The sequence below is a fragment of the Adiantum capillus-veneris genome, chromosome 17, assembly GCF_014529385.1.
Source record: "Adiantum capillus-veneris isolate H3 chromosome 17, ASM1452938v2, whole genome shotgun sequence".
NCBI lineage: Eukaryota > Viridiplantae > Streptophyta > Polypodiopsida > Polypodiales > Pteridaceae > Adiantum > Adiantum capillus-veneris.
In genome coordinates, this window is record NC_140947.1 from 151,801,268 (window position 1) to 151,819,093 (window position 17,826).

The window sequence follows — 17,826 nt, forward strand, 5'->3', positions numbered from 1 at the left end:
GGTCAAAAAATAGCTTGCTGCCCACTGCATGACCATATTTTTTTACTCCAAGCTCCTTGGAGAACCACTATATAGATTTACCGGATGGGCAAACCCACTTAACCAACTGAAAATCTTGATAAAACTTGATGATAAACGTATTTAGGTCTCCGTTATCACCTCGAAAATGCGAGTTAGTAATCGTTCCATAACCGGTTTTACCTACACGTGTTGGGGTGCTACCAAGGGGGGTTACTATATGATGTCTTGAGATAACTAAGATGTTTATATATGATTTATGGTTTTTTTTGGTGAGTTGATTTCAGCTATTAGATGGCCATAAATTTATGTGAGAGTATATGGTTACACATCCAGAACCGCATAGACAAATATGATTAAAGTGGCTTTCCTTTTGGGTTACCGTTTGTTGTGTGAGTACATATGGGTGAAGTGATGCGATAGAGTGTTAGTCTATATTATGGAGCTGAGCTTGATGCATTGGTTTGAGGTCAAATACTTTCATTTGCATGCTATGCACGCTCCCAAAAATGTCAAAAAGTTGTTTTTTGCAGATGTGTGAAGTTATGGTTTATGGTTGACCTAAAGGATGGAGATGTTTTGCATCATGTTTATGGTGATGAAATGTTATCATATGATGTATGGAAACTTATGGATTGATGTGGATGCCTCAATGTTATGATTGCTTTTCATCTTTCTAGGTCAAAAACTAGCTCTATGCGCTAGGGAGGTGAAGTGCAGATGTGATACATCAACTTTGCATGGTTGGATGTTGTAAAAATTGGATTTTTATATCATGATTAGTTGCTCGTCATACTCTTTTTAAGCATGAAAGAATCTTGTCTTCAGAGTCATATGTGTATGAAGTCTGATTGATTGTAGGGGATAAATCAAGTGTGGGAGTTGGTTCATTGTGATTATGATTGGTGGTTAAGGGCTGAGATTTCCTCATGGATTATGGTTGTGATTTTATGGTGGAATCCAGGGTGACTCGTGGTTTTTTTTTATGTATATAGTTATGCTACCAAAATTTTTACAGCCATGTTATGTTCTAAAGTGGTTATTCAGGATTGGTCGTGCCTCACCTAAGTTGGGTGGAGTCCTCACCTGTGTGATGTGATTGGATTATGGTTTATGGTTTTGGGATTGGATCATGAAGTGATCTAGATGGTTTATGGTAGACGTGTAAGGATAGAGACCCTGTACAGTCTAGCTACTTGGAAAAGATTGCTTGTGCGTATGGAAAGTACTATTGTGATTGGATTCATGTGTTGTGTTTCTCATGGCAACGTCACTATAAGACTAGGATCACCTACATTGCTTAGCCTTAGACTAAAGGGTCATTGACCTAGGGCTTTGCTGGATCGGAGGTGTTACCTAGGTCTTCTTCTTTTTGTTAGGCTTATATATACGGTTAGTGCATCGGGGGTTGAATGACCTACACAGCTAACGCGTTGGGGATTTTGCCTTGTCTTTGCCTAAACATCTGGTGCTGGGCATCAAAGAGGCATGGTGCCTAAACTGATAGGGTTGGTGTTGATACCCTACCACCTACTAGTACTTGGGATCCTTTCAGAGATCGGGTTCATGCAGGGAGGCCAAGCGGCCTCAGCCTATGTCTGGCTCAAGTAGGTTGGAGGCGTTCTCGCTCGCTCCCAGCAAAGTGAAGTTCTCTCTATCTGTAGTAGAGTGGATGTGGATGGGTGGACCAGTCAATCCCTACACAGGGTCCGGTGCTCTGCTAGTTATTTTGTCATAACTGTTTTGATGTTATAGTATATCCTGATTTTGTCATTGCATTAATACATGGTTGCCTGTTTCATTTAGATAGGGCATTTAAAGATTCTCTATTGTCATTCTCTCACGTCTCTGATCACTCTAGTTCACCTCCACTATATTCTCTCTCTCTCTCTCTCTCTCTCTCTCTCCCCCCCCCCCCCCCCCCCGAAATGCGGTGTACACATATATTCACCCTCCACAATGTTATATTTTTTCTTGAGTACGCTTTCATTCATAACACCCATTCAAGGATAGCACTAGTGGCTAGGTGCCTCTGGATGCAGTCCGGCTCATGGCCTAAAATCTATGCTTGGTTGGGCGTTGAGAGCTCCTCCCCTATGCAAACGCTTTCCTAACTCTGATGTATACGCAAATTGTATAAAGGTATAAATTGTATATTTTGTGCATAGACCCCCGGGGATTGGTATCTCTCAATTAATTTTAATTATCAAATCGGAACCTATTAAATAATCTTTTTAAATTTTCAAAGCATGCACTACAATAGTCAATCCTTTCTCATATGTGCTAAATTCAAATTCAGAGGGTTTAAATTTATGACTTTTAAATGTGAGTGGATGGTTATCTTGCATGAGAACTACACCAATACCTTTCTCACTACCATCAGTGATTACAACAAAGAATGTTGATTAAATTTAGGTAATTATAGCACAAGTGCATTAGTCAAAGCATTCTTTAGTGTAGTGAATGAACTTTCTTGTAAATCAATCCATATATATGGTGTGTTTTTCTTTGATAGGAGAGTCATCTAATGAGATTTATAAGCAAAATTATAAACAAACTTCTTATAATAATTGCATAGACCAATGAAAAAACATAGCTCATGCAAGTTTTTGGGTCTAAGCCATGATTGAATAGCTTCAATTTTCTTGGGGTCTACATGTATTCCCTTTCCCGATACAATGTGTCCCAAATACTCAATTTCAGATTGGAAAACTAAACTCTTTTTGGGATTAAGGTATAGATCATTTTGTGAAAGATGGTCAAAGACACGTGTTAAATGTTGCTTATGTTCTTGCTCAAATTTACTAAACACCAGTATATCATCAAAAAATACAATGAAAAATCTTGATGTTCAATAAAAATTATTTTCATCATGCGTGTGAAGGTGGGTGGTGCATTTGTCAGACCAAATGACATGACAAGAAATTCATAGTGCCACGTTTGTGGTTTGAATGTAGTTTTGTAAACATCTTCCTCAAATATGGACTCTAGTAATAGGAAATCTATTCTTAATGGCCATCTTATTTAAAGCCTTTTAGTCAATACACATATGAAAGGTTCCATTTTTCTTCTTAACAAGTACTAGAGCTTTGTATGGTGAACTACTAGGTCTAATAAACCTTGTCGATCAAGGAGTGATCGAGTAAGTCTATGATTTGGTTTTGTATCTCCCTATGTGCGGTTGGGTTACATGATAGGGTGCTCTGCAGGGAGGTTCACTACACGAGATAATATCAGTTTTATGGTCTTTTGTACATGATGGTGGTATTCCAAGAGGAAAATCATGCATGAAAAAATCCTTAAACTATGATAGAAAATCATCGTGTGTAGTGATGTGAAGTTTCAGTGTTAGAGTTGTCCCTAGTATTATCTTCTCCTCAAGGTTTGCATCTGGTAGCACATAAAATAGGTGCCAACAAGTATCTCTATCCACTTTGACATTCATATGAACTTTACCTATTGTTTTGAAGATGGAATTGTTTACACTCCGTAAATTATTTTGAAAACGTTCCACAACTTTGGTTGTCATCTTGACATATGTAGTGTACTCAATGGCATTTTTTGCAGCTAAAATGTCAACTAGTTCTCTTACAATGTAGCCCATGTATGAGCCGCAAGAATTTTGGCATCCATTTTTTCCTACAAGTCTTCATTGTGTTGGATTTGACACATGTTTACAACTATTAAACTTCTCATTGTTGTAGTGCTTTTTGCTTCAAGATCCATCTTTGAGCCTCCTCATGAGCTTGCTCTACAAATTATTGTCTTTTCATTTTTTGCCTTGTGGCTCTATATAATTTCATCAACATTTTATTGATTAGTGGAAAATGATATTTTCTTAATCAACATCCACTAATCCAACTAGTCATGATATCACCACCTAATCCACTATTCCAACTAGCCATGATGATATCACCACTTTAAGTGGCAAGCTTTTTATACCCCCATTTGGCAAGACATCTTTGATTACAAATGGTCCATTTAAATTTTGGGATATGTTTCTTTAAGGAGGACATTAAAACGAAGCCCCCTTTTTTGAAATCTTTGGTACTCAAGCAAGAGTCAAAGAATCGTTTTTATTTTCATTTTTGAAATCTTTGTGATGAGGCAAGAGTCAAAGAGTTGTTGTTGTTTTCATATTTTAGCATACATATGTGCTATGTCTACAAGCCTTTGCTCATCTAACTTTTCTAATTCTGGTTCATCCTTTCTAATTGCTTTACGACTCTTTAAGCAGGCAATCAAAGTTTCATTGGCAATATACCATCTAGCCCATAAACTAAATTGAATGGAGTCATGTTTAAAGCATATCTTGTAAAGACATATGCATAAAAAAACAAAGCTATCCCACATATATCGTTCTTTCTTGTGGCTTTCACTACAAGAGGTTGTGTGCTCTTGTGACGCTCTTAGCGACGGAAATACACTGGGTTTTTATACCCCCCGGCGTCGCTATAATCGTCGCTAAAAGCGTCGCTACGAGAGCGTCGCTATCTGCGTCGCTATAGGCGTCGCTATAGGCGTCGCTATGAGCGTCGCTATATAGCGACGCTCATAGCGATGCCTATAGCGACGCAGATAGCGACGCTCTCACAGAAGAGTATAGCGACGCATATAGCGACGCTACAGAGCCATAAATAGCGACGCTTATAGCGACGCCTGAGAGAATATTTTTTTGGTGGTAGGGCATTGAATGCCCTGCCACCCATCAACCATATTGTACTTGATTCACTTTTTTAAAAAAGTGCAAAGGTAAATAATAGACCCAAAATAGTCACCCACAAGACGCATTGTTTGCAAAATTGACAATTGTACACATCATAGACAAACTGAATTGATTGGCAAATGTAATAATGACAATTGTACAACATCATAGGCATAAAGAATTGATTGGCAAAAGGAATTGCGGTGACAAATGTAATAATATACATGGTTCAAAAAGACGTATAAAATCCGTCTCATGATACATAAGCTATGAGAAACCCTAAACTAATGCTATCTAACTACGGCTAAACTGACGTCGTCTAATCAGACGTCTCATCGCGTCCAAGCGGCGTATCTGTCGGATTCTGCAAAAAAAGACAATAAGACAGTTTTCAGTAAATATAAACATATAACGACATTTATAAAACAATACAAAAAATAAAAAAGAGTAAACCCTAATACTAACCATGCCGCCGCGAGAACTGAGAATGTCCATCAGGGCGTTTAAGCCCTTCCTGCCTGCGTACTCGCGCTCGTACGGTGTGGGATCACGTCCTGTCATCGACCACTGTCAAAACATACAAAGATTTCATTATGTTAGAACTAAAAAACTCATAAACCCTAAACTATCGAACATGCATAAAGAGCAATGTGAAAAGACTTACAAAATCGGCCTCAAATGATGCCCATCCACCGCTCCCCAAGTGGTGCGAGCTCCCTGCCTCTACTCGCGCTCTGGCTGCATCCTTTTGTTGCTTCCACTTGTCGGGATTCTCGCGCGCTGCTTTCTTCGCATTCTTCCAATCTTCTTTGGCCAGCCAATCTGGCCTATTCCACCCATTCTTGATTGCTTTTTGCACTTCGGAACGCTTGTGTTTGCAGTATTCGCGCATTCGAATCTTCATCAGGTCTTCATTGAAGCGCTGATCCCGTGTTGGAACGGGAAACTCATCATGAAGTATGCTGATGACTCTGTTTTTTAAATCACTTGGTACTTCACTCCATTTGTTTAGTATATAGTGTCTAAACAGCTGAGAGCAAAGACCACGCATGCGCGAGATCACCTTCTTGCCGTCATCATCCATGATGATGCCGCCGCTGATGTCGACGAAGTAAGGCAAGCCCTCTGGCCGGTGACGCGTGAACCTGGGTGTCCCGGCAGGGGTCCCAAAGCGCCTGCGAATACGTTTATTGGGTTGCAAGATTGCTGCTTGTTGGCCAGCGTCAGAGTCCGACGAGTTATAATTGGCAACAACTCGATCTATAATAGATGGATCGAACTCGCCAAATTCGCGAACGTGCTGCAAAGAAACACGTCTTGTCCGTTGCACAGCATGCTTGCATTGATTACAAGGACATAAGACCCTCGTTGAGAGATAGGTGTTTCGGTTGGACGGTCCCACATCCTCGTCGCTACTCATAATGAGGATAAAAAACTTATAACCTGGACAACAAATTTAATATTCTATTGGCATTCTTCGTCTTATCTCTCTTTCTCTCTCTCTCTCTCTCTCTCTCTCTCTCTCTCTCTCTTTACCTCACATTCTCTAGTCATGTCCAATCCCCGCACACCTCGGTCTAGAGGTGCACGGAGATCAGAACCACCGGGTTATAATCTCGTCTTTATTGGTCAATACCTATATTTGTGGGTACAAGAAATCTAGACACCCACGTCTACATGATACTGCATGTAGTGGACAAAATCCCTTTGCCTCTTCTCTAGCTGTAGCACTTCACTTCATCTTAACATCTTTTCACAGTAGATCTTTTCACTGTTCGTTTAACTCTAAACCCTAAACCGTAAGTAATTCTTGCGTGGACTCGATCTAACGTAAATAAGCGTAAATCTAAATAAACGTAAATCTAACTAAAAATAAAGCTAAATCTAATTTAACGTAAGTCTAATGACTAGAGGTTGTCTAGATGGTCATTGTGTCGGGGATGTAGTGACTCTTGCCGCCCTGAAGATCCACCTTCTTCCCTATCTTCTGAAGACATTTCACCAGTACTTTTGGATCGACGGAGCCCACCATGAGTGAAGGCAGCAATACCCTATATTCCATTGAGGGCTTTCTTCACCCGCTTCATGCAGGCATCGCAGTCTATGGAGACCCGCATCTAATCTAATATAACGTAAATCTAAATCTAGCTTAAATAAACGTAAATCTAGTTAAAAATAAACCTAAATCTAATTTAATGTAAGTCTACATATAACCTAATCTTTAACGTCTTTTAAGATAGTTTCCTACGACGTTATAACTCTCTTCTTCCTGTGTGTGTGCGCGTGTGTGGATGTGTGTGCCAATAAAAAGAGATAAATGGTATAACCTTTCTATCACCCATGCCAAGTATGATAGATTGATTATGCCATTTCTCTCTTGAATAATAGGTCTTCAGTTCAACTCCTCGTCGGCTAGATCTTTAGGTCTTTTAATTTTAATTAGTTTCCTACGACGCTCCCTTAGTTTCTCTTTCTTTCTCTTTCAATGTGTGTGCGTTTTTTTGGATCGTATGCATGTTTTCTTTCTCTTTTCCTCTCTCAATGTGTGCGTTTTTTGTTTATGCATGTTCTCTCTCTCTTTTCCTCTCTCAATGCGTGCGTTTTTTGTTTATGCATGTTCTCTCTCTCTTTTTCTCTCTCAATGTGTGTGTGCATTCTTTGTTTATGTATGTGTGTGCGTTTTTGCACTCTCTCTCGCTCTCTCTCTCTCTCTCTCTCTCTCAAAAACACTATGTGTGTGTGTGTATGTGTGTGTGTGAGAGAGAGAGAGAGGGAGAGAGAAAGAGGGGAAGGGAACATGAGAATGAGGAGAGGGAAGGAGCATACCTGGCTCTCCTTCCTCTCCTCGTGTGTGTGTGTGTGTGTGTGTGTGTGTGTGTGTGTGTGTGTGTGTAAAAGAAAAAGAGAGAGAGAGAGAGAGAGAGAGAGTGAGGGAGAGCGTTACCTGCTCTTTGCTTGAGGGCGCCGAAAAACTCAGATCTGAGATCTGAGTTTTTGGGCGCGCTCGGTTATTTTTTTTACCCCAGCTGGCGTCGCTATGAGCGTCGCTATAAGCGTCGCTATGAGCGTCGCAAATTTACAAAGAAATTTGCGACGCTTATAGCGACGCTCATAGCGACGCCGGGAATTTTTTTTTTTGAGCGTCGCTGTGTGAGCGTCGCTAATGTGAAGAGCCTCTTGTAGTGTTTTGCGTTAGTCCACTTTGTCAAATAATTTGTGGCTACAATAATGTATTGAGACTTGCTCTTATATTCCGATAGTTGAATGGGTCCTACAAATCAATGCCCCATTTGGAAAATTATTTTTCTCCCATAAGGTGTCTCAATGGCACACTATCTCATCTTTGCGGCATTTTTTCCTTTGTCAAGCTTACATCACAATCTTTAACGTACTCTTTCACGTCTCAAAATAGGATTGGCCACCAAATGATAGCCATATTTAATCTAGCTATTGTATCGATGAAAACTTGCCCTTTAATTAATCTTGCTAAAACAAATAGAAACATTACCCAGACCCCAAGCTAGAGACAAGCTAAACTAAAAGAATACCAAAACCTAGTACATATTACGCAAGAACTTTTGGATATATAGAAGAAAAAACCATCACCACCTTTAGCAGAGAAAATTACCAGTGAGAGAGTGGACAAAGAGGAAGAAGCAAAACCATAGCTCACAACAACGGAACCAACTCTTGGTGTGCTAGATACAAAAAATTGATTAGAAAAAAATTCTTTTGACACACTATGAGAGATCCTAATGATGAAAGTTAGACTTAAGGATTGTCTCCTTGTGAAGAGTTTTTCATCTACCCATGGAGGTGGATATGCAATCCTTCTATGGAGATTGGGGTTTGGAGAGATCGAAGAATTCAAAATCCAATAGTCTAAATACCCTACCTTCATATTTGGGTGAACATGAAGAACATTCCTTATGTTGCAAGGCCACAAAGTCTCAAAGGCAAATATATATATGTTGAGAGCTGGCATTTCAATATGTCCACTAAAATCAACTTGGATAATTCTTGAGGCTTAAACCTTACCGTTGGAGTGACTTGCACAAAGAACAGTCATTATGTTGCAAGGCCACAATGTTCTCAAAGCCAAAAAATAAATTTGTTGAGAACTTGCATTTTAATATGTTGAAATCAACTTGGAGAATTGCTAAACATCAGACCTTAACGTTGGAGTGACTAGCACAAAATTCTAAAAATCTAACTGAAAAGCACATTGAGAAATTGAGGCAAGAATAGTCTGTGGAACAAGCTGTAAAACATCTTCCAGTGAACAAGGTAGGAGACTATTGCGAGGGTGAATAGGGCAACACCACTTTACCTGTAGAGCTTGTTAGGTTTAAATCCATGTTCATACTCGATAGTCGATTGGGTATTCTGATTGCTATTAAATAATTTTGTGAACCTTGGAAAAAAAAACAATCATGAAAAAAACAAGAACAAAATTACAACTTGAAGAGGACATGTGGAGAAATAAATGGGATTGTTAGAGGGAGCTAAAGTAATTTCATGTGGTATTGACTACCAGCTTACATTTGCTATTATGGATTTTGGAAAGAAATTCAATTATAACATAATAACGATGAGACCACTATGCGACAATTGTAAATGATTCAAGATTGGGTTATGATTACATATACATCAGGAAAATTGCCTCAATAACAAGGATAAACCTTGAAGATTTTTGTTAATGACTTGCTTGAGCAATACCAAGAGGTCAAAGCTGCATTTTATGATACGATCAAAGGGAATGTAGTCACTTCAAGTGGCTCAGAAGGCTGATGGTTGCGTGAAAGAAAAAATAAGTGGTGGCTATTTGTCTCAAGTCAATGAACCTCAAAAGAAACTGAACAAGAAAATGTCAAAGACAAAAAGAAAAAACTAAAGGAAAAATGAGGTTGAAGAAGAGCCACAATTGTCAAAAATGGAGCATAAAGCCAAATATAAGGGGTTGGAAAATACTTTAAAAGGATTTTAGAAATGAAATTAGACATTGCGTGATGCTAAAAATATACCATGCCATTACAAGAAGTCTACAAGATAGGAAGATTGAAGTTCAACAACCAATAAGGGAGAATTTGGTATGTATATTCCTATTCCATTAAACCCTAGTATCATTGAGAAATCAACAATGTACATATTGCTAGCCAAATGATCATATAGGAAAAGTCTTGATGGAATCATGATTTTTTATAAAACCTAGAGAACCGAGCCTCTATTTGAGCCAATCTCATAAGACGGTCATAGGTATGCACTTTACAAAAGATTAGATAGTCATCTATGAAAATCGATATCCATAAATTTGTTGAGAATTGAGAACAATGCACAAGGTATCTCCAATACTATCTACCACACTATTTCAAATCATGGTTATACCAAAATGGGGATAGTGTTCAGAAGAATACCTTTTGAGTAAAACCTTTCCTAAAACGAGGAGAAAGTGTTGGGGTTGTGGATTTTGTCGCACCTCACACCCATAGGAAAACCCCCTGGTATAGAAGTCATGTGTAGCATGTGTGTGCCTTTATGAAGGCAAGAGGTGTGTGTACGCAAGTAAAGTGTGTGTATCACAATCAACCTACTTTGCGTCTATTCTATGTTGCAATTATCTCTCTCTCTCAAGCCCTACACTAATCACTCCAAGCATGCCATTACCATCAATGGCACACTAATCTACCCTCCTTAACTCTATAATTGGTATACGAGCATGGCTTAGATTAGAATTTCCTAACCTATCAGATCCTAAGCATCCTCACTATGTTAGATTTTGTGCCTCATTAGCATGCAATTTGCTTCAATTCCGCCCTTGTGCACGCACTAGTTGATGAAATTAACATTTTGTAATTTTCTTTTTTTCTCGTCATTGTTTTTTTATTTTTGCCGATAATCAAAATCCTCATTGTTTTGCATTAAAGTGTGTCTGCATGAAGCTCTCTGATTGTAGCTTTGATTTGAGCCTTCAAGAGTTTAATTTGGAATCTATCACCTAAAATTTTGTGTGTGTGTGTGTGTGTTTTGAAGGGGGGGGTGGGGGGGGGACTTCTAAAGTGGACAATGGATCAATTTGTTGCCCATCATTTATGATAGTCAAGGATGGTTGCACACACCTTCTATAACACATCCTCTACATCCACGAGGTGCTCATTCACCTACCCCGTCTGCGTAGCAGCTTCATGCTCCTCTTAGAGCTGTGTCGCACTCAGGGCAATGGGGAGAGTGGGTTCTCCACATTTGGGATTTCCTACAATGAAGGCAGGGAAGTGGAATGTGCATGTTAGTGCCACTAGCACTTTAGAAAAGGGGGGGATTTTAGCTATTTTTTTGGAGGGCATCAAACCAACGTGATCGTCGCCATCTCCAACCAATGCGGGAGTGATCCCCAGTTTTGCTTTTCAGCAGGGAAGTGGAATGTACATGGTAGCACTACTAGCACTTTAGAAAAAGGGGGGTTTAAGCTTTTTTTTTTTTGGGGGGGGGGGATCAAACCAACGTGACTGTCAATCAATGAGGGAGTGATCCCTAGTTTCGCCCCAGTTTCGCTTTTCAGCAGGGCAGTGTGTACCCAAGGTGCGACCAGAGTTTTGCTAATCTGTTGTTAACGCAACTCAGCGCTTAGCATCTCGTGTTGATTCAGCCTACTTCTAGGTAGACCAGAGTCCCAAGTGCAACTATGATGCTCCACCCTTCCTGAAAGACACCCCACCATCTGTCATAGCTCCCAGCTGCAACTCTCTATGCAACTACGCAACCTTGCACACCTCCTCGTCCATTGCTCCAGCCCTCTCGAGTTTAATTTTTGTGGGTTTAGCTCTTTGTCACGGCCAGCACCCCTCGGCCCACACTGCTTCTTCATCAACTGCACTTGCCCATCTGTAGCCCTTTCAGCTCACCTGCGTCAACCCCACCATCTATATATGCTTACCTTTGTGCCCATCACCTCCTTGTCCGTCAAGGTCGTGGGGCGGGGGGCGAGCTCTCTGAGCCGTCAATCTACTGTACTTTCTCCTGCAAAAGTTGGCCTTGCAGTCCACGGATGCACGCCACATCAACAATAGTAATATAAGCCATGAAAACAATGATTTCTTCCCATATCAGCAGGCGGAATGCGACCTGCTTTGACACGTCAACCCTCGTAATGAGCTAGGCAAAATTGCCTCTGCAGCTGCCACATCAGTACGTGGAATTTGTCATCTGTCTGACTGTCACCCTTTGCAGGAAGTGTGTTGGCCCCCCTCTCCCATGACCATTGACAGTCGGGAATGGTCATGCACAGACCATTCCCGTAATCAAGGGCTCCCAACCTCCGTCAATCGCCCATGATTAACGGGAATGGTCAATGTACGACCATTCCCTACACCTTAATTGCATCACCCGTGATGCCTTGCCTTCCTGCTCTGCCTTTTGGCTGACGACAATGTGTCCTTCGGGCTCTCAGTTCCAGAAGCAGCCTTGTTCTTGGTGTCTTCAACCTTATCTACCAAGCTCGACCCTAGTTCTTGGCACAAGCCTACCAACAAACAAAAACACTACTCGGTGCTTGTCAGTATCTCACTGCAATAAATTTGCCGAGAACTTCCTAAGAAAAGCAAGCCCACCATGAAGCCGTCTTGCTCACTTCTCCCCTTGTCATCTTCGCTTACTACCGACTCCAACAACTAATATCACCCCTGGTTCTGCTGAAAATTGGTCGTGCAATATTCCTTCATTGGAATAGGTTCACACTTCAAGATTAACCCTAAAATCCAGCTTTCAAGCTAGCCCAACGCCTTGGCTACTTTTCCCACGGTGCCCACCCTTATCCCCAACAATTATAATTTTTTGTGGTGACGACATTATTTTTTTCTTGGGTGTGATTTTTCATTGTACATAAGCACATAGCTATATCACATCACTTACTTCAAACATTGACAGGATCAAGGCCTAACACACCAAGGGCATAGAATCTTCCTAGCATCTTGAGCATTGAACTTCTCCAAGCTTTGTAAAGAGGTGCTCCACAGTAGTGAAGAGTGACTTCACACTTGGCAAAAACAATTGTAATTTTCTTGAGCAATTGATATATGAACTGACACAAGGATTAGACACTACCCAAATATTTCGGGTAAGACCTTCCTCTCACTTCACTTTAAGACACACCATCATGGGGAAGGAGAAAAACATCGACAAATTTAACGGGCAAGATTTTCACACTTGGTAGACAAAGATCAAGGTATATCTCACGAAAAAAACCATATGGTCTATCTTCAAGCCACTTGAACAGGGTGAGAAACGAAAAACACGTGCTTCACAGGCACATTATTGAACACTGAATGAACAAGCACTTGGCATTCTACTCACATCTCTAGATGACAACTATGTGCACTTCTTGGATTCTTGCACTATTGCAATTGATGTTTGGAACATATAAGAGCAAATTTTTTGAGCAAAAGCCAAACACTCAAAAATTTCTTTAAAAATGGAATAGCCTAAGCATGGAACCTAATGAAGACATTGCATGATTAGTCAAAAGGCTTAAGAGGATATGCACAAAACTCACCTACATCCAATGTGCTTTTGACAAAGACGATCAAGTAGCAATGCTTCTCAAAGCGCTCCCTGATGAAGTGTATGGACAAATTGTGATTGTACTCAAAGAGAAGGATCCCATGCCCTCTCTTGAGGATGTCATAAACTCTTTACAGGATCTTGAAAAAAAAAAGATAAAAGGCACTAATAGCACCACAAATGGAGGATCTTATATTGTAGAAATGTTCTTCAAAGAAAGGTATATTCAAAAAGAACCTCAGTTGTACACATTGTGGCAGGGACAACCATCTCTATTAAGGTAGTTTTTCTATCAACCCTTGTAAGAATTGTGGACAAACCAACCACTCAAACAAATATTGTAGATATCCATCCAAACCACCAAGCACTTCAAGCAACAACAATCACTTTACAAACACAAGGGAAAAGGTAAAATCAACATGGCATCTTGTGAAAACTCAGATGACTTCGACAAGGATGATGAAAACATAAAAAGCAAAGGTCACCTTGGGGTTGTCTTCACCGACAACATATTATGAAAGCACTCAGTTTGTGTATTCCTCATACCTCATTTGTGTTGTAGGGGAGGATTTATGTGATCTCATCTTCTGTTTGGGAGATCTTATTTTCCATACCCTACTTTGTTCCAGAGGAGGTTTTGAGTGCCTACACCCTCTGTGTCAATGGGAGGCAACTTGTGTACCTACCCTTTGGTTTGTTTTGAGGGCAAGATGTTTTGTGTGAGTGCTACACTACAAAACCCACAAGGGAAGGGTTGTTGGGGTTGTGAATTTTTTTGCACCTCACACCCATAGAAAAACCCCCTAGTCTAGAAGTCATGTGGAGCATGTGTGTGCCTTTTGAAAGCAAGAGGTGTGTGTAAACAAGTAACTTATGTGTGTGTAACAATCGGTCTATTTTACTTATATTCTTTTGTGCAGATATCTATGTCTCAAGCCCTACACCAACCACTCCAAGCATGCCATTACCATGAATGGCACATTGATCTACCCTCCTTAACTCTACAAAAAGCGTAGACAAAGAGAAATTGAGAATGAGGCTCAAAACTATGCTCGTATTAGAGAATAGATGAAAAGGGGAGATAAGGACCAACAAACTAGTAGAGCAAGCACAAGAAAAATTAGACGGAGGACATTTTTTCACTAATGCAAAAGCAAGATCAATCATGATGGCTAGAATGTAGTTGCCTACCTTATTTTCAAGTGTGAAAGAGTATATTAAATGTTGTAATGTTTTCCAAAAGGTAAAAACCCCACAAAGACAAGATAGTATGCCATTAAGACCCATGGCAGGGGCAAGAACATTTTCCAAATGGGAATTGATGTTACGAGGCCCATTCAACCACTCGCATACAAGAGCCCTTTGTCCAATAGTCCACAAGTACATTATTGTATTTGTGGAATATTGGACAAAGTGGGTTGAAGAAAGTCTGTGAGAAACAGCGATGCACAATTGATAGGTTTGTTCGCGTATGAGTATGCCTTTACAAGATATGGCTTGAGCCAAGCATATCAACAAGATTTTAAGCTCAATTTTAACCAAAATAGTCAGTTCAAGAAGGACGGAGTGGGAGATGCAACTGTACCCAGCATTATGGGCTTATAAAGTTGCATATATGATTGTTTTGCATATGACTAGTCAATTTATTTTGAGGACAAGATCCTATATTGCTTATGGAGTTCCTATTGCCTACTGTACGAGTGATAAAGCAATCAAATGGACGGGGCATGAATTTTTATAGACAATAGAAGAAAGTAGAAAAGTTAGATGGGCAATGGTTGTCATCCATTGCACACGTTTATGCTCAAATAAGAAAATAAAACGATAGTCATCCATTGCACACATTTATGCTCAAATAAGAAAATAAAACGATTCTTCTTGATGACAAGAGAGTTCACAAAATGGGACCTTGTTTTAGTATACTCCTTGAAGTAGCATATCCAAAAAATTTAATAGAAAGGAAATGGACCATTTGTCATTAAAGATGTCATTAAAGATGTCTCACCTAGTGGGTTTGTAAGGCTTGCCACTTTGGATGGAGATATCACGACCAACTGGATTAGTGGATGTAGATTAAGAAAATACCATTTTCCACTAACCAATGAGATGCTAAGAAAATTTCATATACCGAGAGAACTAGAAGTGAGAAGCAACAAGTAGTAGAGCAGTCTTACGAGGAAGTGAGAATACAAATCTTGGAGCAAAAATCCATGGAACACAAAGAATTTATGATAGTTGTATACATATGTCAGATTCATCCTGATGAAGACATGTAGGAGGGAATGGATCTTGTGGATTCATACATAGGCTATACAGAAAGAGCACTAGGGAATGCTAGGGCTAGAGCATATGTGATGAACTACACTACCTATGTCAAAATGACAATGAAGACGATAAAACTATTTTAGACGATTTGCAGACTATAAATAATTCCATATTCCAAACATTGGGTAGAGTTCATATGGAGGTCCCAATAGCTGGAATGGTTTCTTGGTGCCCTATTTTATCTGCTTCCAAATGCTAATCTCGGGGAAAAGATGATATTGGAGACACTTTAGATCAAAACATACAATGCTATGCTAGATTGGGACAACAATTCCTTGACAATAAAGACTCCTAAGATCCAAGATAGTACCATTTTGTCCGAGTGAATTTCCATACAAGACAAAATTTGAGCAACCTCCATTACAACCACAAAATGAACCACACCCTGCAAGGACAAGCATGCAAGAAACCAAAAATTTTGGGAACCAAAGAAGGTGCTTCAAGGAAATTCACAATATGTTTGGATACCTAAATACAAACAAAAAGTGACATTGAGGCAACTTCAAAGAAAAACCTAGAAACGTGCCACCATGAGACACGGATGGTGCGGAGAAAATAAGAGAAGCAACAATCACTAAAATAGTCTACCAAAATAGCACAAAAATTGTGGTAGCTTCATGGAAAATAGACCACGGACATGGCCCAAGTCCCACCATTTAAACAGAAATGGGTATGGAAGCCTAAAACACCAATTGCACCAATCAAGGAACCAAGGCTTACCCTCAAGAAAAAAGAGATCCAAATGCAAAATTTGCTAGCCAAAAAACCTATATATAGAACAAGAAGCCTCAATAGCAACAACCCTTATGCAGTCAGCTCAAGACCCACCTCTTGCACAACATTGTCTTATAAATTGCATTGATGACTAGGAGGGAGGGAGGCATTCTAAATGCATATCCAAACCAAGTTAGGTCAAAGAGACAGTTATGAGCATTATTTTATGAGCTCAAGTGCAAAATATGTGTTTTAATTTTGTTCCCTTTTTTTAAATCACTTATTCCAAACTGAATTTGATCAAAGATATGGGGACAAGTGACAAACATGAGGCCCTAGTTGTGTATATATATGTACATAATATTGGTCTTTAGGGTTATTTTTACTAATTTTTACCTAAAATAAAAATAAAATGGAGCAACCCACAAACATATAGTTGCACTTTTTTTTTAAGTCATTTGTGATTTTTTGGAGTATATTTGATTTTTTTGTTGAGTATTGCTATTTTTCTCTAATTTTCTAATAAAAAGGTCAAAAATAATCATCAATGGCCACAATTGGTTTAAATAAAAATTGACTTCAAACGACTAATTTCAAAGTCAAGTCCAACATGGGATAAAAATCACAAAGGATTTCGGGCAAGTTGATGGAAAGCTTAATCGGCTACTCAAGCGATATTGGCAAAATAAAGGTAAACAAATCTACAAAGGTCCAAATACAATAATTCCTGGCTTGAGGGTATATACCATGGCACAATACATCTACTAAGTAGGTTTGGGAAATTTGAGGTGGGGATAACCATAGATGAAATCGTCCAATTTGCCAAATCTAAGTTTATTTGTGCCTTGAGACACACACACACACACACACACACACACACACACACACAGATCCTTTGTGGTTGCCTTTGATGAGCTTGCACATCACCAACAAACCTCTTTATTGGGATGTCAAGTTGTCGATGGGTAGAGAATGGATCCTAGTATAGAATCCATTTGAGGTGACAAAAGTCATCATTCTCAGCGTGCAATGATCAACATCCTAACAAATGTCCAAATGTACAAGTGCTCATAATTCAATTTTGACTTCACCAGCAGCTTGGAGAGGCTAGAGGATAACACTCATATGTGTTTGCATCTCCAATGTTGATCTGTGAAGGCCATCGTATCATCGAATTTGATAGAATAGCCTACAAAGTGTCATTTTGTACCAAGGGGGAAAAAAATGGACCAAACTTTATAGGAAGGTTCTGTAGACCATGTAGACACAATAGATCAAGTGAAATCTTAGATTGGAGATTTACAAGGGCTTTAGAGCATTAGATAGCCAAAAAGATGCACTACAATGCAAAAGGGTGCAAAGAGGGGCTACCAAATTTCAAAAGGCAAGAAATCTTGACTCAATAGCAACATCATGCCAATCGGAAGTCATAAAAATTGCCATGGCACAATTTGGACCAATATGTCAACTACAAGGCCCTCCACTCCAAGTAGTGCAGACTCCCTACAAGA

The 17,826-nt window shown here is 39.6% G+C and overlaps 1 long non-coding RNA gene across 1 annotated transcript; it reads right to left on the bottom strand.

The window, feature by feature from the left end:
* Positions 1 to 4,864: 4,864 nt before the first annotated feature.
* Positions 4,865 to 5,506, bottom strand: LOC147438334 (uncharacterized). The gene is made up of 3 exons (XR_015184751.1): positions 5,388 to 5,506; positions 5,189 to 5,290; positions 4,865 to 5,087 (listed from the first exon to the last, which is right to left on the bottom strand). It is a non-coding gene; the product is annotated as an uncharacterized LOC147438334 (long non-coding RNA).
* Positions 5,507 to 17,826: the final 12,320 nt, after the last annotated feature.